Genomic DNA, 25,545 nt, shown 5'->3' with positions numbered 1-25,545 from the left:
GTAAACTGAGTTCCTGAGAAGATGGCCAACCTCCCTAAAGCCCTCTCTCTTCACTTCTACCACTAAGCATGACGTTGTGTGGCATGAAACATGTTTTTGGTTAGTTCAGGTGACCTGCTTGGCTGTGTCCCCTCCCAACCACTTGTGCACCCCCCAACCTATTCACTGTGGGGCAGAGAGACAGAGAAAGCCTTGGTGCTGTCCAAATGCTGTTCAGCAGAAGCTAAAACACTTCTATGTTATCAGTACTGTTTTGGTTACAAATCTAGAACACAGGACCGTATCAGCTGCTTATGAAGAAAATTAACTTTATCATTACCAGGCCCAGTACAAGTGTATAAACCACATGAGGCATGATACAGAATACAATGCTGCTTTTTTTTTTCTGTGTTTGTAGAAGTTTTAGCAAAGGCAAATGTGAACACATTAAATTCTGTTTCTCCACACAGTTCAAAATCTCTCTTGGCCGCCCCCCAGAAAATCCCAGTGTAGTCATATCTCACTACTCAAAACAAAATGTTCACAAGTATCTTAGTTCCACATCAAATTCATATGGTTTTGCAGACAGTTAAGTATACCCCTCACATTTTACCCAGGTCAAAGTGTTCCCTAGAAGATTCTATTTTCTGGGAAAAAGCAAACAAACAACAGAATCATGGTTAGGCTGGTTTGACCGTGTTATCAGGGTGGGTTCTGGTTCTGTGTTGTAACTGCAGGCAGGTGTTTGTTTGTGATGAAATGGGTGGTTTGGTAGAAGAACATCTATAATCCTGCTAGTGGGAGTGCTGCAATTTTGAAATTAAAAAAGAATGCTTTCCCCTAGAAAATCAGTAACCCCACCTGTTGCAATAGCTTGTCTAGTAGCAGATAATTTTAGGGGGCTTCTCAAACTTTCTTTCAACTTTATAAGTATGTTTATTTATCTCAATTCCACTAAACATATTTTTTTAATTATTATTATATGGCAGGAAGAATAGAAGTATCTACTGTCATAACCTTCCATGTTTTTTTCCTCTCCTCCTCCCCTCAGCATCTTCAACTCCCTTCACTAACTTTATCTAACAAAGTTGTAAACTCACTTGAAGGCTTTAGCCTATCTATTAGGGCCCTCTCTTCCAAACATTTACAGTCAGGAGGCAGAAACTGTTAGTTCTAAATGGAATTAAACTACATTCATATACGAGCACACATGTTACTACAAATACCTTGACTCTGCATCCTCCCCATCCAAGCCTTTTAATTAAACTAATAGTTCAGAATACACAGTAATTGGAGTGCTTGAATTGTAAAGCTTTTTTCACGTAAATTTCAAAAGGAATGTTTTGAAACTCCACTCAAATTACTATAACTTTGAAGACTAAAAGGGCTGGAAATACGTACAAGACTCACTGAATGCAAAAACTTAAAGGACTTTAGAAGTAAAGTTGCAGCAACTACTTTCACAATTTTATACTGAATCATTTGACAGGCAGTCTTAACTATATACAATATTTTCTAAATCAAAAGGATACTTAATAATTCCTGTAGTTGGCACTCGGACTCAAAGAATATCTTGCTGAGTTAGCACAAATGAGGTCATATCAATACGCTCAAGGTCAGTAAGGTAACTGAAAAGTTAAATATACAACAGAAACAAGATTAATACACTACCATAAGTAAATCACACAGATTCAAAACCAAAGTACTAACCAGTAATCACAAAAGTGTTCCCAGAAAAGCAGCTAAATTGAAATTCGGTTGTACATGGCCTTGTCACAGTTGTTGCTGGCATAAAACAATAAAACCCTTTAATTCAACTGAGACCTACATGTACATTTCAGACAGAATACTACAAGTCGTAAGAGATGATGACTGGCTGTTCATAAATAACCAGCCCACACCCAGAATGATAAATTTTGTTTGCATAACCTTTGCTATTACCCCAAAATAAACACCAGAATTAGGATTTGGACACAAATATAAATACTGCTCATAGCAATAATGTTTACCAACAGTACTCTATCCCCTGCAACTCACCTGTGATGCTAAAAATGGACACAAATGTGAAAGGTTGATGCACAAACTTCACAAAAGTTATTAATGGAAAGCACTGCAAACATGAATGCTTCAAACGTATATACTCTTAATTTAAAAGATGATTCATTTAGTTTCTCGTCTGCCCATGCAGTCGTTCTTAACTCTACCCTCCTCAGTTTCACAAGGCTCTTGTGCTTTTCCTGGCTGGAATTAAATTCTATGATGACATTCTGATCAGTTTGTGAGCAAGACTGGAAGAACCGATGCCTGGTGTTCCTCTCCGCGATCTATCTTCTCACCACTAGGAGGCAATATTAGATCGTACAAAATCCTAAAAAGTCATACAGAAAGCGTAAAGTAAGGTGTATTCCAAATCATACAACATAGCTGTAGCACAAACCTTCCTTTTTTTAAGCACCAATTCCTCCCTTTTCCTTTAGTGGAAGAGGAAGGGTGTCCATGTATTCTCCCCTTGCTGCTCAAGCATCCCTCACATTTGGATTCCAAAATAAAAAACACCCACCATGTTATCAATTACTCAGAAAATAATTCTTTCAAGATCAAGAAAATTCCTCCACTTCAGCAATGTAGCAAATTGTTATAGAGATCTCAACTGTAATTAACAGAAAAAGGAAGTTTTAATAAAATTTAAAACTGATTTTTAGTTGTGGCTGATTTCTTACAAAATGAGGCTACATTAAGTGGCATCCTTCTTCTGCAATGTAGAATTATTTAATAATAAGGCAAAAAACTGTCATGAATGTTAATGCTTAACACAAAGGAACAGATTGCCTATGTGTAACCATTCTGAGTTAAAGTTTACCATAAATGCTTAATCTCAATGTTCCTTGCTGAAATTTAACCCTGTTACTTCTCAACCTTGGCAGAAACAGAAATATGTTTTCTGTTCTCATGAAAAAATAATTTTTTCATAATAAAATTCTTTAAAAATTCGGGAACAGGTTTATCTTCCTATTTAGATCCTAAACTGTTCACGTAACTGAACTGTCTGACCTCCCTGCTTGTTGTCAATATATTTTGTACAGCTGTTTTTCATGATTTCTCCCAAGAGAAACTCAGTTATGTACCAGCTGTGTTGACCTCAGAACTGGGAGGGATTATGGTTCCAGGATGTTCAGAAAGCCTAAAATTAGTCATCACTCCACTTTAAATTTTATTGTGTACCACAGGCCTACAGAGACACAGGTATAACTAACAAAACCAGAGTGAATCTATCTCTTCATTTATGAGCCAGCAGTGTGCCCAGGTGGCCTAGAAGGCCAATGGCATCCTGGCTTGTGTCAGCAATAGCGTGGCCAGCAGCACTAGGGAAGTGATCTTACCCCTGTACTCGGCACTGGGGAGTCTGCACCTTGAATACTGTGTTCAGTTTTGGACCCCTCACTACAAGAAAGACATTGAGGTGCTGGAGTGCGTCGAAGGAAGAGCAACAAGTCTGGTGAAGGGTCTAGACACCCTTCTGAGGAGCAGCTGAGGGAACTGGAGTGATATGAGAGACCCAGAACAAATATCCTTCTCTAGAGAAAAACTAGGCCTTCAAGAAACACGGACTGAGAAAAACAGCCTGAGAAAGAGATAAAAGTTGAAGCCTTCTGAGCTAAGGAATGCCTCAAACACTTGCAAGATGAAACTATAGTCACGGAGTAGATGGTCTGGAGGTCGAAGCTGATAAGGCTGCCTGAAGAACACAGGATGCAGCTGGAGGGGGACCCCTGTGGAGACAGTACGGCTCTGCTCTGGGGCACCTGGGCAAGTTTCAAGGGCCATCTGTCTGGTGAATGACCTTTGCTTCATTATCCACGAAATGCATATTAAAGTTAACACCCCTCAATATGCTAATGAGGCCTAACATGGTCATGCTAATTACATCATCCCATTACCCCTCCCTGTACATGGGATACGTAGGAATGTGAGTCGACTTAGGGACCAGACCCAAGGAGAGTGTGTATAAACAGAGGGGGAGGAAAGCTGGCGGGCCCAGGGAGTGCAGTGAAGCAAAGAAGACGGCTGCCTCCTGGAACCCTCACTGGCTGGATCGACACAGAAACCCAGACCGGTGATCTCTATTCCTCTAGTCCCTCTATCCCCCCCTTTCATTTTTCCCCTTTTTCCTTCACTACCATTAAGAAATGCCAGCCATACTCTATTACTTGTCACAACTCGTCATATACTTAGCCAATTATCGTGTGTCCAATTAGTACACTGTCGGTAGTTAATAAATGTTTGGACTTTAAGATGTGTCTCACCATTGTCCGCTCCATTGGGGATTTGCGAATCTGAGTCACTTGTCTCCCTCAAATGAGCAGGACATGACATGTTGTTTAATCTGGAGAAAAGGAGGCTCAGGAGAGACCTTACCCCATTCTATAAAGTACCTGAAAGGAGGCTGTAGCAAGATGGGTGTCAGTCTTTTTCTCCAAAGTGATAGGATGAGAGGAAATGGCCTCAAGTTGTGCCATTGGAAGTCTAGACTGGATATTAGGAAAAATTTCTTCACCAAAAGGGTTGTCAAGCATTGGAATAGACTGCCCAGGGAAGTGTCTGAGTCACCATCCCTGGATGTATTGAAAAGTTGTATAGATGTGGCGCTTAGGGACATGGTTTAGTGGTGGACTTGGCAGTGTTAGGTTAGACTTGATGACCTTAAAGGTCTTTTCCAACCTAAATGATTCTATGATTAACTTCATTAAGTCTGGCTTGTCACTGTAATTATGCAATGTACTTACAATTTAGCAGTCTGAGAGTTGGTACTCCCTCCATCTATCGTAGCATTCTTGAATTCCTGGGTCTTCCCCAAGCTTTTTGACTACTTCAACTTGTTTTCTTTCCAGCACTGTCACTTCATCCACTTCCACTTCTCTGGTCATCGGAGCACTCTCCTAACCAATTAAATGATTACACTATTGTGAGAAACAATTGCTTTTGGCATGCAGTACACAGTCTCCTCTCTCTTTATTATACTCTTCCCATCAGTAAGAAATGAACCCATCAGAAAAGAACCTAGGAGAAAATAAGCAGCTTTAACTGTTTATTGCATTTAATGTTTCAAGTCAAATGACTGCTAGTGAATGTTTCAGTTAAGTCAGTCTTGCTTACTGTCATCCAGGTGTGATTTTTCTTTTTAAAAAGGACCTTGACAAAGGTCAGAAGGAGCTTTAAACCTACTGGTTTCAAACTCACTAAATTTTAATACCATTTTATAACAATGGTAATGTTTCCACAACTCTAGATACTTTCTTTAGTACAGATATTTTCGGTTTGTTTGTTGGTTTTGTTTGTTTCAGGACAAACCAGACATTGATCTAGAATAAAGAGTCATCAAGCAGACATCAAATTCCTACGAGCGATCTTTGTTTAATGCTTATCTCAGTGAGACACAGCCAAGGTACTTCTCTATGGAAAGAATATTTCTTTGCATTCTGCTGTTAAGTGTAACAGTTATGGCAAAGATAAATCTAAGTTTTGCTTTTAAGGGATGTAAAAGTATCTATTATTCTGCAGCTAGTGGTGCCGCTTATTCACTAGAGGGAAGGGATGTCATCCAGTGGGGCCTTGACAGGCTTGAGAGGTGGGATCCTGCAACCCTCATGAAGTTCAACAAGGCCAAGTGCAGGTCAGGGCAATCCCCAACATCAATACAGACTGGGGGATGAACAGATTGAGAGCAGCAGTGTGGAGGACTTGGGGATATTTGTGGATGAAAAATTACTTGCAGTCCAGAAAGCCAATGGCATCCTGGGCTGTGTAAGTGTGGCAGATTGAAGGAGGTGATTCTTCCCTTCTACACTGCTCTGGTGAGACCCCACCTGGAGTACTGCATCCAACGCTGGGGTCCCCAGTATAAGAAAGGCATGAACCTGTTGGAGCAGGTCCAGAGGAGGGCCACAGAAATGATCAGAGGGCTGGTGCACCTCTCCTTAAAAAAATATGAGAGTTGGAGTTGTTCAGCCTGGAGAAGGCTCCAGGGAGACCTTATTGTGGCCTTTCAATAATTAAAGGGGGCTTGTGAGAGAGATAGAGAAAGACTTTTTCTTGGGCCTGTAACAAAAGGACAAGGGGTAATGATTTTAAACTGAAACTGGGTAAATTTATCTTGGACATAAGGGAGAAATTCTTTCCTGTGAGGGTGGTGAGACACTGGAACAGGTTGCCCAGCGAGGTTGTGGATGTGGCATCCCTCAAAGTGTTCAAGGTCAGACTGGATGCGGCTTTGAGCAACATGATCTAGTGAAAGATGTCCCTGCCTAGGGCAGGGGGTTTGGACTAGGCAGTCTATAAAAATCCCTTCCAACCCAAACCCATTTTACTATTGGAAGTGTTATCTTCTGTAACCATCCAACTAGATATATACTGATGTTTGCTAATACATTTAGTGGTCTGGAAAAGTATTTTTCTAAAATGCATTTAATATTGAAATATATTAACTTATTTAGTGCTTAGAATATAACAAATTGGTTACAAAATTCAGTTCGCCAACACTTTTCCCAGTACATTACTAGATATCATCTAGATTTTAACTTACATCCTCTTTGAAAATGAAACAAGGTTTCTTCCTGACCTCTTATTTAAGCCTGGGAAAGTCACAAATAGTAATGCTGCATACAGGTTTGGATCCAAAGCGTGATTTTTCGGGTCTGAACTAGAAAATCTGAATACTGATAAAACTGTTAATCTAGTAATTCAAAACAAGATAAAGATCAGACAGAGAACAAGACTTCTGCTGTTACGGAGTCCTTAAGTTATCATGGGCAACTGCAAAACTATGAAACATAGAGCTGAATGCCTCAAAAACATTTTCTCCTTGCTTGGTTCAAAATAATTTTAAATATTGTAAATCTCCAAAATATTGTGAACATACTACTCTTCTGACTTATCATATTAAAGATACTTACAATGCAGATATAATGCCTGGGCAAATTCTCCATAATTGGAATGATCTGATTTTACAGGTATTCTGTTACACAAAACCAAATGCCAAGTCTTTTGACTTTTTGTTAAAACTTTTTTTTTTTTTAAATAGTAGTTAAGAGCTTTAATGAATGTAAATTAGATAAAAATACATTATGATTTAAACACTCCTGATAATATTTCTTGTAGATTCTTTACAGATATTTTTTACCTCAATTTTACACAGCATAATTACATTAGCAAGACAGGTAATATTGTCAATTGAATAAATTTTTCTCTTCTCTATTACATCAAATGTTCATGCTGATGTAGAACTACATAGGAAGAGCTTTAACTGTGATTTATACTTTATTTAGGCACTGTATTTGAGACAAGAGATTAGACAACCTGTGTGCTGCCAGTAATTTTTCTCCATATTTTCAATCTTATCTGGTGAGAGATATGCCAAATAATTTGAATAATGAGGCACTCTTCCTTCAATTCACTAAAGTCACAGAACAAATATCCTTTTCTAGAGAAAAGAAAAGGCACTGACATGCAAATATCCATCACAGCATTTTGACTGGAGTTGACTTAAGTTTCATTCCATGATAAAGCCTTGCATATGTCTTACAAGGGCTTCATGTAACAGTAGCTGCAAAACCAGCTTTGGTATCAGGTCCTTGTGAAAAGAAATGGTTTGTGTCTACATCTGCAAACCTCAGTCCCCTTATGTGGCCCAGTACCTTGTGACATCAGGAAAAATCCTTTTTGGGACTATAATTCAGATTAATCTTTCATTTCATAGTATATAACAAATAGAGTTCAACACTGACAGCTAGTCTCATGCTTGCAATTCAAAGAAAAAAAATCCTACAATGAAGTGAAAAATTACTTAAAAGCACCAGGTGATTTTAGTATCTTTTAATGGGTATGTCTTCCTCATCCTAAGTAAACAAGCTTGCCACTAATAAAAAATTTCTTTGGTATGAATTATGGATGGATAATATGACATGAAAGCAAGATACAGAAAATGTTATGTTTCCTTAAAATGCAGTCTTCAGGATAAATGAGTAATGACTAATCTTAGGAGACAGCATACAATAATCCAGCCAGGATCCGATGGAAAAGGGGATTAAACTTGAAAACACACTCTAAGATGTCCTTAGAAGCAGCAGAACATCCTTCAAACTGGGCAGCAGGAGAGTTCTATATTTTTTATATTGGGAAATATCAGCATTTTAACTAAAAGTCAGGTGTCGCAGGGTTTTGTTTGAGTGTGTGCACCTCTGTGCATGTGAATGTGTGTGTGACAATTTATTACTAATGGCAAACATTAATTACAAATAATAACAAGAGAAATGCCACCTATTTCAGCCCCTGACTACTGTAATGACTGAAGGAAATGATTTTTCTTCAAAATTGTGTTAAAATGATAAAATTTATCAATGTAAAATAGGACTGTCATTGGAAATTTATTGTTTTACACCTAGTTTTAACCAATACTGATTGTCAAACATTGATAATAGCTATACCTTAGTTGCAGATACTCTCTTTTGTATTCATAGTCAACACAAATATTAATTGTAACTAAACTGAAAATTTGCAATCCATGACAAAACTAAGTAAGCCCCAAACTCTATACGTGGCTCTTCCAGTACATAATAAGAACAAGTTCTGCTAATCAGGACTTTTTTTTTTTTTTTTTTAAATTGTTTTATCTAACCTACTGAAGGATTTTTGCTGATTATTGCAAATAAGTGGCCTTTGAATCTGTCACAAACTGTGAAAGCTAAATAAATTTTCTAACCAGCTACAGATCTTTAAGCTAGTTTGACATCCAATAAAATGCTTAAATGTCTTTTTTTTTCTTCTGGTTAAAGACTATAAAGGGTAACTGAATGATGTAAGATGCCTCACAAGGCTCACAGGGCTTTTATTATTTTGCTATAGAATCCCACCACTAGGAATTCTAGAAAATTTTTATTAAAACTTGTTAACACTTAATAATAATATATGTTTACATTTTAATAAACATCTTTTGGCATTGCCAACAGCATACCATGAAAGTAGTTTAAATATCACATAATTTTATCATGGTATTTTGGCAAGCAGTATACCTCAGTGTTTCAGGTGGACAGGCTCATATTTTAAAACCTTCCCCTGCAACTTGGAAGAATGTCAGAAATTTAGTTTTCATTTCCCTCAGAGCAAGAGTGGAATTTTATAGAATTCTCACTTACCACTAATAAGTTAGCCCAAGAGATGTTGTGGAAATATGCAGCAGTGTAATACATAAGCAATATGATTTACAGTAAGAACAGAAAGGGCTCGCTAACAAGAAAAGAAACCAAAACAAAAGATATCTACAATCATTGCAGACCAAACCAAGCAACAAAGAAGGGAAATGCAAAATAGCACAAACACATGTTAACAACGTCAGGTTTTGGCATAGTATTTTTAATGAAATACAAGCAAGAAATGAGTTCCAGAATGCACTCAGTTAAAATATGTATAGCACATTATGCTCTCTCTAAACACAGGGCAAGCAAGAACAACAAAAGTTACATTAGAAGTGCTATAATATTTTTATATTAAAAAATCCCTATTCTGAAGTTACCTTACTTCAGGCTGATTTTTTTAAGTAGACCTCTGCTTCTTGATGTCATAGTACAGGTAGAGAAAGGAATACAGATGATAAACTAAGGGTAAGTAATTTTGAATACAACAGACAGAGGAGAATAGACTTGTTCCTTTACAAAAAACCCACCACACTGGAAAAAAACCCAAACCAAACCAAAAAACCAAAAACAAAATAAAAAAAAAAACCACAAGAAAACCCACCAAAACACCAAAATCAAACTCCAAACTTTATGACCCTTGAAAGTAAACTGATCATTGTAAGGAACTGAAGGAAATAATGCCTCAAAAATTCATCGACACAGAAAACCTCAAGGACAAGCTGTGGCCTTTGGATTAGTCTAAGGAATGTCATGCAAGGAAACGGGAGTGTATCGAAGGATGCACCCCCCACTCCCTTGCAGTTGCACTGACAAACTCCTCAGATAAGCGTCAAAGGGGGAGACATGGACTGAGCAAAACCAAATGCTTCCCATCAAGCACAAGGATCGCTGTGTAAGCCTGAAACTTTGTGGCTCTGTTGTGCAAGACAGACACCATGCATGTCTTGCTAATGACTTTGTGCCTTTGCCATTGAAGAGGTGACAAGAGCTGATAAGAAGTGGGCAGGGTGACTACCACCACTGACTCCATCGGACAAGGGGTAGTGCACCCCATTTCCCCCTCAATGTACTTGCAGAACCCATGCTCCTCCTTTTTCCTTGTCTCTCATGGAAATGAGTTTGTGGAATACCTGCCCCTCCTCCTCTAGTATGCTAATCAGTTGATAAAATGAATTTAAAAGGCAACAGAAATTTTGCTGTGAGGTGCACACACCACCCAAGATTATGGGACCTGAGACAAGGCTGGATCCAGGGGTGGTGATCTGGATTTCTTTGACTCTCTTTCTCTCCTTTCTTCTTTTTTTCTTTCCTTTCTTTTCTTTCTTATAGATTTATAAGATACCACATTGCTTATTATCCTTTTCCAAGTTTAAATTGTTTTCTACTGCAAGCAAAAAATTTTAACTCGTCGTCTGCTGTTGTTTCACCCTAATTTAACCCGAGGGGATCACAGAACTGCTGCAATGCTCAGTACTTCCAGCCCAGGTCACGACAATCATGTATAACAAAGACAGTGGCAAAATTGTTTGTCAAATACAGGCAAATATTGTGTCTAAGCTTCTTAGAATACTAAAACTCAACTAGTCTCGTAAAAATCTATTACATTATTCTTTGATAGAAATAAAAGTTCTGCAATTAAAGGGTGACTGATGGTGCATAACAAGCAACACTTCAAGGTTCAATTGTTAATCTCTTTTCATCAAAAATATATACTAAAAAGAAACAAAATAATAAGGAGGGGTCCTGAACCGGCCTTTTTCATTTCACACAGTAATATACACTGGGTAAAAGCAATTTTCTAATCTTTTGTGAAAGTGCCAAGAAACATGCACAAGTGCCAGCTGAATGAGTATAATATTAAATACAACTTGTAGTGAGGAGACATCTTTGCCAGATAAGAAATGGATAACACCACAAATGACAACTGTCATTTTTTTAGATATATGAATAAACTTTATCTTCAGCTGTTACTTACAATGCATATAAGAATATTTCAGTTTCTTTTTGGAGGGTTTGAATCTCCATACTTGGAAAAAAATTATGTTTGATTTGATACCTTGCAGCTCTGTCTTAATTCTTAGGAAACTAAATGTTAAATAGAACAACAACAACAACAACAAAAAGGTCTCTATGTGTTACCTTACAAAACTCTTTGTATTTATAAGGCCTGAATTTATACACATATTTATTTCTTCACCCATAACCTAGGTTATTACTGCTTTAAAAAGCTTTCTGAGAAAAGCAGTGTGTTCTGGAGGAATAACTACCAAAAGTGTTTCCCAAACGCCCAGTGTTAAAAACAGGAATTACTCATTTTAGAAGTGAGAGAACTAAAGAAGCTCCTATTTTTCTAAGCGTTTATATTGTATGGCCTTTGCATTTCATTTCCATACCCCAGGTCCTTCCTCATTTGGCTGGCAAAACAAACTACAAAATGCTCCAGTAGAAGTCGTACTTGGACAATAACAGCAGATTCTTCACAGCAAATAGAGGATCACAGGAAGGGGCTCAAAGTGGTTATTCAGTATTAAGAGGTTACAAGAACAGCCAGCTTAGGGCTGTTTTCTTCTTCAGAAAGTTATTATTTCTCAGGAGATACTTAGCTACACCAGGAGTTTAAGTTTTCATACTATGTGAATAAGTTTGCAAATATCACTGAACACGTTTTTTTTTATCTCTAACCATTTCTACTTTTACAGTTCCACTGAAATACAGATTATATCTTACTACAAAATATGTAGAAATATGCAATTAAATACTTGCCTCTTCTTCATATTATTGTAATACCCATAAATTGAACTTCTGGGGAGCACAATATAGTATATTTTGGAAGTCATTGTGTTTTACTAAAACCATGTTTGCATTCGTGAAACCTCATTTTCCAAAACAGTCCTTGCAGCTAATTTGACATAATTAATAGGGCATGTTTGTTTCTAAAGGGGAAAACGAGGTAAAGGATAAAACAGGAGGGAAAAAACCCCACAGCCCCCCCTAAGATTTTAGAAAGTTGCTATTCCCAGGCCATGTGTAATTTTAGTGGAAGATACTGATTATCAAATAACATTTTAAGTTTCGCTGAGAAGTTATGTGAATTTCAGTTCTTTTGGCTTGTTGTTGCTGTTGAAAATTCTTCGCCTTGGAATCAAATGCAAGCCCAAATGCAGACTCAAACACTTAAAGTCAATCTCTTCTCAGTACCAGCAAGGCTGAGTTGCAGGCACTGCATATACCTTCCCTGGTTGAGCTATGGCATTTTTCATAGCTCAAGCTCTATTACTGATGCAAGGTACACACTAAGAGACTTCTAAAATTAGCTATGATTGCTTTGTTTACATGTTTTGGATAGAGGAGGAATTGAATACAAATAAACCACCCTTAAAACTAAAGAAGAGGAAGCTAACAACTGGCTGAGCCTGTACATAACATGTACACACTGGTGCTACTGCCAGTATCTCCTAATTACCATCAGAAGTATATGAGGGTTGATTTCAATTTCTAAGTGAAGAAGAGGAAAATTAAGGAAGGTAAAAAGAGCAGGGTAACTAAATGACTCAAGCATTTAGAGTTAGTTAGCATTTAGTTATATTCTAAAGCTAAATAAATATTCCTTATTTTGCAGTCTCTCATTATTTAGATTTAATAGTGCACTGTTCTATGGCTATGAAAAGGTACCTGGTCACAGTCTGGAAAACTAGGAACAACAGATTAAGTTGAAGATTACATTTTTGCAAATTCAGATAATGAACTGATACCATCATGGTTACTCACCAACTACCTACCATAAGCTTTGATTGTATCTTTCTTACTGATCCTATTCTGTCTGCCACTCACAGGCTATACCAAATTTTTTTTCTAAGTTTTCAATTATCTGTGGTAACAGCAGGAGTAGCAGCCAGTACACCAGCTAGCAGTAAGCAAAGCGCAAGACTAAGCAGCACAACTGTAAAAACAGCAGGCCAAACCACCACCCAGATCGAAATTGGCAATACAAAATTTTTGTCAAGGTCAGCAATTGGCAAAGACCTGATTGAAAACAAGACCTCACAGTCAGGTCCTATATAAAATTTTATGGATTACCCCTGAAAAAAGGTAAGAGATTCACAAGATGTTTGTTTTCTTCTTCACAAAGTGAAACAATTTGCAGTTAATCTTCATACATTTGCCTTTTGTTAAATTACGTGTGACATTGCATACATGTATCTGTAAATGCTGGTCAACTTCAAACACAGAAGAGTTATTTCTGCAGCATTAAATACATGTGGACTAAAAGTGAGCATGTACACATATAAATACAAAGGTAAAAATATAAATACACAAGCACACATACATGTAATCTGTGGCTTCCAAACCTCATTTTCCAACACTTCAAGTTCATAGGGGGAATAGAGAAATAAAAACTGTCAGTATAACATCCCCAGATATAATCAGGTGACATCCTTTATTTCTTGGTTCATTTTTCCATGCTATAGTAGACAGAGATCATTGTTTGGCACATGCAAAACTATTTGGGTCACAGCTTGATTTAGTGATCACTATTTGAAGTGGTTTTAATATTTAATGGCTTTCTTTCTTTCCTGGCTACCAATTACCATCAGTTGCCATCAGAAATGGTTTTAGGGGACTGCGTGCAAGAATGAGATGAAGGTGTATTCTAAAAAAAAAAAAGAGGAGGTGGAGAGTTTTCCTGTTTACCTTTTATGAAAGCATTTACTAGCTAGCATATATTGACATGGAACAAAAATATTACACTTTTTTTTCCTTTGTTTTGAAGGAAGAGGTGTCTAGAAAGACAGAAAGCCCCTCTACCAAGGAACTAAAATTCATCTCATCTAACAAAATTTTCTAGTGGTCTATTAATCCAAGTAGGTTTTACACATGTTAACTTCTTCTTTTCATCTTCATAAAAAATGTATGCAGTGTTAAAACCTTCAGTGTTGCTGGAAACAGAGAAAGACTGCACACTTGCAAACACAATGCTTCCTGTTAATGTAAATGATCACTGAAATCTTGTTTGTAAGATTAAGCAGAAGCTTCACTTTCAACATGCTAGTGATGCTGCCAAGTTCAAAGTTAAGAGCATGTGTAATTTTTCTCAAGGCTTACAAATGGGCCAAGTTTCTGTTTCTTAAAAATAAGAACTGTGCGTGTGGGAGGATATTGCTAGTTTCCTTAATTTTTTTTCCCATTCCTCGGCAATATTTATCGCATAAACAGAGATACAACTTTCAAGATCAATAAACACAATCTGTATAGCATGAAGGCTTTGAGATTCACAGCCACCACTCACAGGAGTGAACAAAGGATGTTAGTTGTTGGTGACTACCTTCTGAAGGTGTCTGTTAATCTGATACCCTGTGTCCTAGATTCCAGGTGCCAGCTGCAACAGAAAGGTCCAATGGACCACTTGCTGCTGCTACTTCTCCATGTAATTACTAGTAATTTTCCTGGAAATTTGAGTACAAAGACAACTAAGAAACTTTGCAAATGATCTGGGAGTTGAAGATACTGACAAACTAAGTAAAAATTAGAAATACAGTTTTCCAAAACAAAAGAAAAAACCACAGAAAGATGTATGAGAGTGCATGACATGTATGAAAGGCACAAGAGCCCATTACAGTCTACATTTTGTTTAACATGACAAGGCCACAAATGACATATTACTTCTGCTTCTCAACACATACTTCAAGACTGTTGTGGACTATCAGAGTGTCCAAAGGACAAAATCAAATCAAGATAAATCAGATAGGGCATAGTTTTTTAATCAGAAAAGAAAGAAAGAAAGAAAGAAAGAAAGAAAGAAAGAAAGAAAGAAAGAAAGAAAGAAGGAAGGAAGGAAGGAAGGAAGGAAGGAAGGAAGGAAGGAAGGAAGGAAGGAAGGAAGGAAGGAAGGAAGGAAGGAAGGAAGGAAGGAAAGGAGAGCTGCTGTCACTGCAGTAGAGGAGGAAAAAACCCTTCTGTCTGATCATAGCAGGGAGGACAAAATGGTAATGATAAGCTCAAGAAGGGAGTATGCAAAGCAGTTTGCATTACTGGAGATCTTTAAGAACAAGTTACATGAATACTGAGATTTAAATAAATGGAGATCATTTGCTCTCCAAATAGGAAAAAATATTTCTTCTTGTTAGAGATTTCCTTTTTTTTTTTTTTTTAATGGAATATCAGCTAGTAAGTTTTTCCTAGACCACTCAGAACTTTAAGATATTTTTTTGATTGATCAAACTAAGAAGTTACAGTCTCACACTATTTCTTTAACCTGTGATCATAGGAATTTGAGGGTTAAGAACTCCACATCTTTTTTTTTTAATTTTTGTTTTTTAGTTATGTCCCATTTTTGGAACCTGACACCAAAATTTCTGGAAGTAAGTTAAGGGTATACAGGGAAAAAATAAAACCTTTTTAGATGTAAGATTGTGGTGGTGCAATTCTTACCCCTCCCTGCCCCTTCTAGCTGGGCTGCTTGGTGCTAGGTGTGATTCCATCCACATCCCCCCGAGCTATGCACCAATTTCAATGAGTCTGGCTCCTGCCCCTCCTCATCACTCGGAAGCGGTTATAATGGCTCATCATTTCCTGATGGCCTGGCACACCTGTGCCTGGGATGTGGCCAGATGGAACAATAACAGAGCTGCACGTTCATCAAATTCTTGTGCAACTGCTGGAAGGCACCAGAAAGTATCTGACAAAAGTCAACTATCTTCAACCCTATAAACTGCGACCACCAAGGAGACCCTTTTTGCTCTCCTGGATCACCACGGGCCTGTGACCAGCATCTCCCCTGAGCTGGGACGCCTCTCAGGTACCAAAACCCTTAAGGTGTCATCTTCTCCAGACGGAAGGCCAGGGCGAAGTCCCCCGGCTCGAGTCTCAATTATCGCCCGTTGAGGAATGCCAAGGCATTGTCAGTATTTGCTCTAAACTCGAGAGGGAAATTTTCTTTGAACTAGCTTCTCTTTCACCCGTTCTTTCTCAGTTTATTGGTGTGTGCATGGGGGGGGGGGTATGTACCTTTGTTTCTGTGCATGTTTGTCCCTTTTATGTTCATTTTACTGAATCCCAACACCTATGTTTCTGTATGTATATGTTCATTTTGTGTATGTGCGTGTGTATATATATATATATTAATTAAGGTACCGTTAAGTAACTTAGAGTAAATCTTGTAATTTTAGAATCTGTGAATAAGTTGCTTTTCTTTCTGAATTATTTTGTATTGATAAATAGCTGTAGTTGTTAATAAATCTAGACTTCTTACTAAATCATTACCATGTCAATACTTTAATCTGCGACAAGACTAAATATGAATAAGTAAATATGTGCCCCAGAACAACACGTATCTTAGTCTGACTTTGTTAATTAGTTTAAAATCACTACAAAAAAGCTTAAGCCTCTTGTCATCTTGTCAGTAAAACCAAAAAAATCTATCCTATCTGGGTATTTTTGCACATGATTATTAATCCTGTTTTCATGTAGAGAGATACATATATATAAAATCAGTTGTATGATTAGTCACTTTGCACCGTATTTTTAGCTGATGTTTACTGTGGAATTGTCTCACTAACTTCCTGACAGTTTTGGGTAAGCTTTCTGACACTACAGTGAGTTGCAGAAACAAAATTTTTCATTTGTCTAAGGACAAGAACAAACAAATACTCTCAATTCTTTCATATTATACACAATACAGTTATTTAACATAAGTATTGGCAATGAGCTGGCAATAGCAAAGTTGGTACCAAAACAGATCTGCTTTCAATTAAACCACATCATATCTGGAAGCAATGTACTCAAACAGATTCAGGATTTGTTGTCAGCTATGACATACACAGTGCTTGGTACTGGGACCAGTTCTGTTTAATATCTTTATCAATGATCTGGATGAAGGGATTGAGTGCATCCTCAGCATATATGCAAATAGCACCAGGTTGGGTGGGAGTGTTAACCTGCTTGAGGGTAGGAAGACTCTACAGAGGACTCTGGACAGGCTAGATTGATGGGTTAAGGCCAGTTGTAGGAAGTTCAACAATGCTGAGTGTGAGGTCCTGCACTTGGGTTACAACAACCCTTTGCAACACTACAGGCTTGGGGAACTGGATGAAAAGCTGCCCACTGGAAAAGGACCTGGGGGAGTTGGTCAACAGCCAACTGGATATGAGCCAGCAGTGTGCCCAGGTGGCCAACAACGCCAATGGTATCCTGGCTTATATCAGAAATAATGTGGACAGAAGGATTAGGGAAGTGATATTGTCCCTCTGTACTCAGCACTGGTGAGTCTGCACCTTGAATATTGTGCAGTTTTGGGCCCCTCACTACAAGAAAGACATTGAGGTGCTGGAGTGCATCAAAGGAAGAGCAACAAGGCTGGTGAAGGGTCTAGAACACAAGTCTTATGAGAAGTGGCTGAGGGAACTGAGGGTGTTTAGTCTGGAGAAGAGGCTGAGGGGAGACCTTATCACTTTCTATAACTATATGTGAAAGGAGGTTGTAGTGAGGTGGGTGTCGATGTCTCCTCTCAAGTAAGAAGTGATAGGATGAAAGGAAACAGCCTCACATTGCAGCAGGGGAGGTTTAGATTGGATATCAGGAGAAGTTTCTCACCAAAAGTGTTGTCAAGCATTGGAACAGGCTTCCCAGTGAAGTGGTTGAGTCACCATCCCTGGAGGTGTTGAAAAGATGTGTAGATTCGGTGCTTAGGGACATGGTTTAGTGGTGGACTTGGCAGTGCTAGTTTAATGGTTGGACTCAATGATCTTAAGGCTCTTTTCCAACCTAAACGATTCTTTGACTCTATATTGGATGAGAAATATATTTGGCAAACTCGCACCCACCTCTGTGTTTTCAGGGATGTGGGTGTGCATGGGGAAGATTTTTCAGAAACATTCAATGAGTAATGGGGAATGTGTATGCTATTAATAAAGAGATCAGCACATTGTAACTAACCTAAACATGAGTACTCACAACAAATGACAAAATTAAAAATAGATGGAGGGGGAGTTTGGTTGTTTTGGTTAACTTTTTTCCTCAAAGTACACTTTGCTCACATGTCAGGTGTTTCCTTTGATAGCATGCATACTTATCTAAGCCTGAATTCCTATCACCAATGACAGCAGCAATCATTTCACTGCTCATGATCATAATTTCAGCTTCATGTCTAAGTTCTTTATATGAATACTTAAAGGGACAGAGAAGTCTATTCTAGTAGGACGAACTGATTGCATTTCCTCAATCACTATATAATAAACAGTATACCAGTAAGGTGTGTTTTATATAATTAGATCAATCCTTCAGATCTTTTCTGAATTCCTGTGTTAAGAGTAGAACTGAAAGCAAGTTTTCTGTAGCAGCATAATAGTTCATATGACCATTTTGCAAGGTAATACCTTCCCTCTGTTACTTGTGTTTCCCTTCATTGTACATACAAGACAAAGTGTCTCTCTCTGTTACAGCAATATATAAGAACATCATATTCAACTAGTTATATACCCTTAATCCTAATTATTTTTTGACATATAGTCAGATCAACATTCTTTGTTCCTAAATACAGCCTACTGTATTTGTCCAAGTAAAACCCAAACTGCTCAAATGAGCCTATTTTATAAAATATTTCATGTCATTCAGTGCAACCTCATTATTTATGAGCCCAGAAATCTGAGCACTGAGATATTGAATAAATTTCTGCAGCATTCATTCAGGCTTTGATACACCCTTTATGCTATCACCCCATTTCTCCTTCCTTTTAGTCAGCTTGTCTCTCAAATCCATTAAATGGATTTATGGAATTGCTTATCATGGTTCTTTATGGACAGTTTGGGTTTTCAAGTTTTCTACCACCTTTCAGAAATAACACCTGACTCTGCAATTCTTCAGTCTACCTTTAATGGTTCTCGGTTCTGTTAGGTTTTCATCATTATCTGGTCTAGTCAGCACTACATGCAGTAGTACTAAAACAGCACAGAAAGGGTGTTTCTTGTCATTCACAAATGGCAAACCAGTATTTTCACAAGACTAGACATTCCCCTTGAATCAGGTTAGCATTACCTTGTTGCTGATGTGATGTTGTAATAGTGGAAATGTGGAGATATCAAGTGAAAATCTGACTACGTACCAGTTAATTATATTTCAACCTAGCTGAATTGTTCAATGTTTTAAAATGTATTGCCTCTTTGATACAGATATGATGAGAAGTAAAAATTTACCAGATTACCAGAAAGACAAATGGACAAAAGTTTAAAATCATTCATTTGATAATACCATATTCTTTTTCAAGAACATGCAGATTTACAAGAAGAGAAAAAGAGAAAGAGTGTAAATTTTCTTGAAAGGTCACAATATACCATATAATGCCATTGTATTTTCACATGTGGGAAATGCACTAATATTATCTATTAGTATTACACATGAATATTTGCAGTGTTTGCTCTGTAGTCTTTACCCTCACAAACTTCTCTGACACACCCAGATAGTCTATTGTCTGTTTTCAAAGTACTCCCTTTCTGGTGATTTTGAGCAGAGATTATGTGAAGAAGATGCCAGCTATTTGAGGAACATGTTCTACTCAGGAAAATTTGTCTACTTGTCTGTGAAGTCAAAAATCTATAGTTTAATTCAATCACTTATACTAGATGATGATAAAATGAATTAATTTCATATGTCTGCACCCTGTTTTTCTAGAGTTATGCAGAAATAACTTTATAATGTTTTCCTTCAAGATTTGCTGGTGTAAGTATGGCTTCCAGAAAATCAGAAAAGGAAATTTTTAAAAGTCAACACATTCTGATATTCCTTATTCTTTTCTTCTACTTACAATGGACCTACTAAATTCCAGCAGTGACACAGATTTCATTCGGTGTTGTTTCAAATACTATAAAAAAAAAAAAAAAAAAAAAAGAACAGCCTAGAAGAACCATATATAGTAAGTAATGCAGTAACATGCCACTGTTAAGTCAACTAGCATGATAAATTACCGATATTACTTTTCTATCTGTGTTCCCCAGCAGTGCTTGGAAAAATGAATTAAACTGAATTTTCATCCTCTTCAAATAATACATGAATATGTATCCATAACAGAAATTGTCTCTTTTCCTGAATAATTCTGTGATTATCTAACCCTAGAACACAGACTAATTTTGGCTACAGAATTTAATCCAGATAATTCTGTACATAGCTTCTGATTTATTCACAGTATATTATGAGAAAAGGCAACCAAATTTTGTGTGAAGATGTGAATTTATCACTGGTTCAAATGTTAAATTAGAATAATAGCTCTAAGCACACAAAAGCTAATAAAATGTGCCTCTGGGTTTTGCAGCACCACTGCATTTGTACTTCTTCAGTGGTCAGGCACAAACACATACTCCTTGTATATCCTTTTCTGTCCAATACTTTCTTGCCACCTCCTTTTCCTACATGAACATACTTGCAACAGTTTTCTCCTTTATCCAGCCACCTTTATTGTAAAAACTGCCAGAAGCTAATTACCCTTGAGATGTATCTCCTCTGCAACTTTGGCTGACACATATCAATGGGTTTAAAAGTTACAAGTGAAGAAAGGCAGCTGTGCACACAGTGTGATCACAGAATACTTCTTGCTTAAGAAACCAGACTTAATACTTATTAAATTTATTCCAGCCTCATAAAACAATAGAAATGCCTTATGAATTAGTCACAATACAGTAAAAAAAAAGTTCCACAAAGAAAAAAAAATGTTTCCAAATAACGATACTCACTTTATATGTGCTCAAATTAGCAAGAAAGTTACTGGGAGATTTTCCTATTTGGTTGGTTTATACACATATTCCACCAGTTACTATAATGGAGTTTTTTCAGATTTATAGAGACTCAAGAAAAGCATGAATAAAGTTCTCTAGAGGTACAGCATGTGTAGATTCCTGACAGGAAGGAAGCAAATTCAGGGCAAAAAAGTTGTGATTAGATAATGTTCATCTCAAATCAAAACAAAACACAAAAATGCAGCTGGCTAAGAACAGGAAATTCATCCATGCCCTGGTTTCCTTCCTTGGAAGTAATGAGGTTCACAGATCCAAAAGCCTGCAGCTCTGTTCTGTACAGCCCTGTGTGTAGAGCAAACCTTTCAAGTGGTATAATAGGTGGGACTCCTGTTGATACAGACTACTTTGATATTTCCCAGGCTGAGGAAGAGTCTCAATTAGTGAGTTCAGAGTCAGGAAAGAAAACAAATCAAAATGCAAGTATTAAGACAAAATAGAACGATCTTCTGGCAAAGCAACAAATGCAACTTTTAGTCCAAGAAAACAAGTTTTCAGACAGAACCTGCACAGTTTCTTACTTCTGAGATGCACAGATTTAAAACACTGGGATTTTTACAGTGCAAACTGGCAGGTATAGGACAAAAGTGACCTAAATAGGCCATGAATTTTTTGAAGATGTGGCTATTATATCACAGAATCACAGAATCATCTAGGATGAAAAAGACCTTGAAGATCATCCAGTCCAACCATTAATCTCTCACTGACAGTTCCCAACTACACCATATCCCTAAACACTACTCTTACCTCCAGGAATGGGGACTCCACCACTGCCATGGGCAGCCCATTCCAACACCTAACAACCCCTTATTGAAAGAAATACTTCCTAATATCCAGTCTAAACCTTCCATGGTTCAACCTGAGGCCATTCTCTCTTGTCCTATCATATTACTTGGTTCAAGAGACTCATCCCCAGCTCTCTGCAGCCTCCTTTCAGGGAGCTGTAGAGGGCGATGAGGTCTCCCCTCAGCCTCCTCTTCTCCAGACTAAACACCCCCAGTTCCCTCAGCCGCTCCTCGTATGACCTGTGCTCCAGACCCTGCACCAGCTCCGTTGCCCTTCTCTGGACACGCTCGAGTCATTCAATGTCCTTTTTGTAGTGAGGGGCCCAAAACTGAACACAGGAATCGAGGGGCGGCCTCCCCAGTGCCGAGTACAGGGGTAAGATCCCTTCCCTGTCCCTGCTGGCCACGCTATTGCTGACACAAGCCAGGATGCCATTGGCCTTCTTGGCCACCTGGGCACACTGCTGGCTCCTGTTCAGCCGGCTGTCAATCAGCACCCCCAGGTCCCTCTCTGACTGGCAGCTCTCCAGCCACTCCTCCCCAAGCCTGTAGTGCTGCTGGGGGTTGTTGTGCTGCACTTTGGCCTTATTGAAACTCATATGTCAGAGCTACTGGGGTTACAGAGAGGTTCTCCAACCAACTGAAGACATGCATACACACACACATATACCAAAAAAAACTAAAAAAAAAAAAAAAAAATTGAAAAAAAGAAAAAAAAAAGAAAGAACATGGATGTCTAATCTCTACAGTTTGGTGCAAGTTCACTAATTTTCCACCACCCCAAAACTACAAATCTCTCCACCTGTTAAGATATTCAAGTTCTGAGGGAGTAAACACTGATACTGCAAGATTAATTTACTCTCATTTATTTCTGCAGTTCTACCAGAAAATATCTCAACCTCTTGAAAACAGAAAATTCTTGAATTATAGAGAATGAGAATGCATTGTACAAAGGAAGATATGCAATGAATAATTCTGAACCACAATTCTGGGTATTTACAGTTATGTCAAAATTTCATGAACTGAACAATTCAGTGTTCCTGCATTCTAGCTCCAACTTCTTAAACTAGTGTATAGAGGTTCTGCAGATGATTTACACTTTGTGATAGGAGCATCTAAAAAGAAAAGATGTCTTTTGTAGGACAGTCACAGAAAAAGATAATGTACAGGAAAACCAGGAACAATTACTTATCACTGTTTAAACAGCTCTAGACAAAGCAGCAGCTTGGTCTCTGTGCACCTGAAGTACCAAGACTGCCAATAAATTAAGCCCTTCTTGAAAAGAAATTCCTTTCCTGGAATGAGATTGTGTTGGTGTCCATACAGTTTCCCATACCTGGTGAACTTTACTTCTGACTTCATTACATCCAATGCAACAAATCCTAACCCGATAAAGAAAATACGTGATATCACACACCATCAGAAGGTCCCTTGAGTGAAATCACATGTTGTCTTGTTCTGAAGACACACATGAACATCAAACTTGAAAATAACAAGAAGTACATCATGTCCTTGGAGACTCCATGTTAAGAGCATCTGGAGAAAATGAGATTTCTGGTCACTTTAATTTTCTGCAACACATTACAGGAAGAGGCAAATATACTACACATTTCTTTCAGGACACAACACTGCATCTCCATAATCAGTACTTAATAATGACATATAACATTCACCTACCACTTGATACATTTTTTTTTTAATTTTTCTTTTTAAGAACAGATGGACATTTTAAAAGTATTTGACAGGCCACATCACACCTCAGGAACTCACTCACTTGATGTCTTATTTATATACCTACAGGATATTAACTATTTGCAGAAATGGTTTTGAGTTGTGGACAGTTATTTTTGAGTGAGCTTCATTAAGATGTATAACAGCTTCGTCAAATACAGCTGAGTATGTTTATTTACGTAACAGTGGGAAAATTACTGAGAACAAGACTGATATAGTTTCCCTGTCCCAAAGTCTAATATAAGTCTAAGTTCAATATATTCAGAGGCAAAGTATCTTGATGGATTTGGGTTCTGTCTTTATTTTTTTTTTAAAAAAAAAAACCCACCTCATTTCTGACTAAGGACATGACATGAAATGTATTAAAATGATGATATCACTTCTCAGTGAAACCATCACATATTAAATACTCTCATTAATTCAGCACACAGGGAAATATGAAAGAATTCTTTAAGTAAAAGTGCATCTAAGAACATTTAGGCCTCCACTGGCTATAGTCTAAATATGCTAGATGATTCCCCAAAATGTATCTTAGTTTAAGGGATTATCTTTAACATTCCAGTCTCCAGGCTTAACAATTTACTTACACTGCACTACATAATAGGTGGGTTCTTCTAAACTTCTCTTGTCTTCTTTTCTGAAATAATAAATTGACCATCATTGTGAAGCAATGCAGGACCTCAAGTTTAAAAAAAAAATTTAAACAAAGGAAGTACCAGATATGTAACAATATCTAACAATCTGCTTTACCAGATTTGCAGTCCATATTTGTAGGGATAATTAGTTTAGATGTTATTCCTATCTGAACTAAAATGAACTCCAAGTCTTTTGATCTTCAACCACTACTAAGGACTGTTTTTAAGGACAATGTCCTTGGAAGTACATGCTTTCCCACTGAGCCAAACTCCTTGGCTGTCTGATTTCCTTGCTAAGTGAATTCCTTGGATATTACCTTATGTAGCATTGTTAAGGGTACATGATGTTGTAGGGCAGGTGGATGTTGCCAAACATAACATGTCCCTGCCTAGAGAGATTACATTCTAAAGATACTGCAGACACCTCACAGGACAGCCCATGTGAGCATGGCTTCAGACTCACACCAGTCTGAAATGCTTCCTCCTTAACCCCTTCGTCTCATGTAGGGCACCAGATGCACTATTCAGTCCAGTACCCAGCAGAAAAGCAAGTAAAGACAACCGCAAAATGCATACGCTACTGTTATTTTTCTATATTCAAGAATATCCCTGTATTCTCAAAAAGGTATACAGAGAACCTTATGTTAGACTTCTGTTAATATGATTTCTCTCCTCAAGCTCTGAGGTTTTTGCATTTCAGCTTCTGTTTAATTTACTAAATTGTCAGTTTAAGTAATTAATAGCTGCAATGAACTTTATTTAAGAAATTAATTCCACATTTTCATGAAAGTCTTTTCCTGTTCATTACTCTCCACTGAGCTTCTGAAAACCCATAGACATGAAAGCCCAGACTTTTCCCTCATCTGCTCAAATATGTGGAAGCAAAGCACTCTGCATTTTGGTTCTGACTTTTGAAAGACAAAAGGAAAGGAATAAGATTCAATGTCATTTCCTCGTTGATTAGTGAGACCCTGTAACACTCTCGAACCAAAGACACTTTAGGCTATGACACAACTCCCAGCTGCACAGTTGATTCCACTCTCAGCTGTCTTTATCAGCAGTGTCACTAGATAATGGAGTCTTGCTCTCACATTTAAATATTTATCACAATCTTTTTTTTTTTTTTTTTTTTTTTTTTTTTAAGAAAATATAATCCAAGTGTATAGACTCTAGCAAAGAGAAATCCGCTTTCTTCACTAATACCTTGATGGTTTTATACCTGTTGAGGAAAATACTAGATACTATGAAACAGTGTCAATTGAGCAACATTGATGTGTTATTTGAAAAATCTGGGCTGTTAAGAACAATGTAACAAGACAGGAGATGCATCTTACATGCCTGACCAGTTCATTAATGGTTTACTACAACAAGGGATGTTGGAAAGCCCGTTTTTCCTCTACCCTGAAGATTACTGTTAGTTTAAGAGATAAAAAATGAAGGAATTACCAAA

General features: G+C 37.6%; 1 pseudogene; it reads right to left on the bottom strand.

Moving 5' to 3' along the window:
* The window catches only part of LOC141973789 (guanine nucleotide-binding protein subunit alpha-14-like), a 111,580-nt pseudogene that overhangs the window by 3,195 nt on the left and 82,840 nt on the right, over positions 1-25,545 (bottom strand).

The sequence above is a fragment of the Athene noctua genome, chromosome Z, assembly GCF_965140245.1.
Source record: "Athene noctua chromosome Z, bAthNoc1.hap1.1, whole genome shotgun sequence".
Taxonomy (NCBI): Eukaryota; Metazoa; Chordata; class Aves; order Strigiformes; family Strigidae; genus Athene; species Athene noctua.
This window is presented reverse-complemented; position numbering and strand designations above follow the sequence as displayed.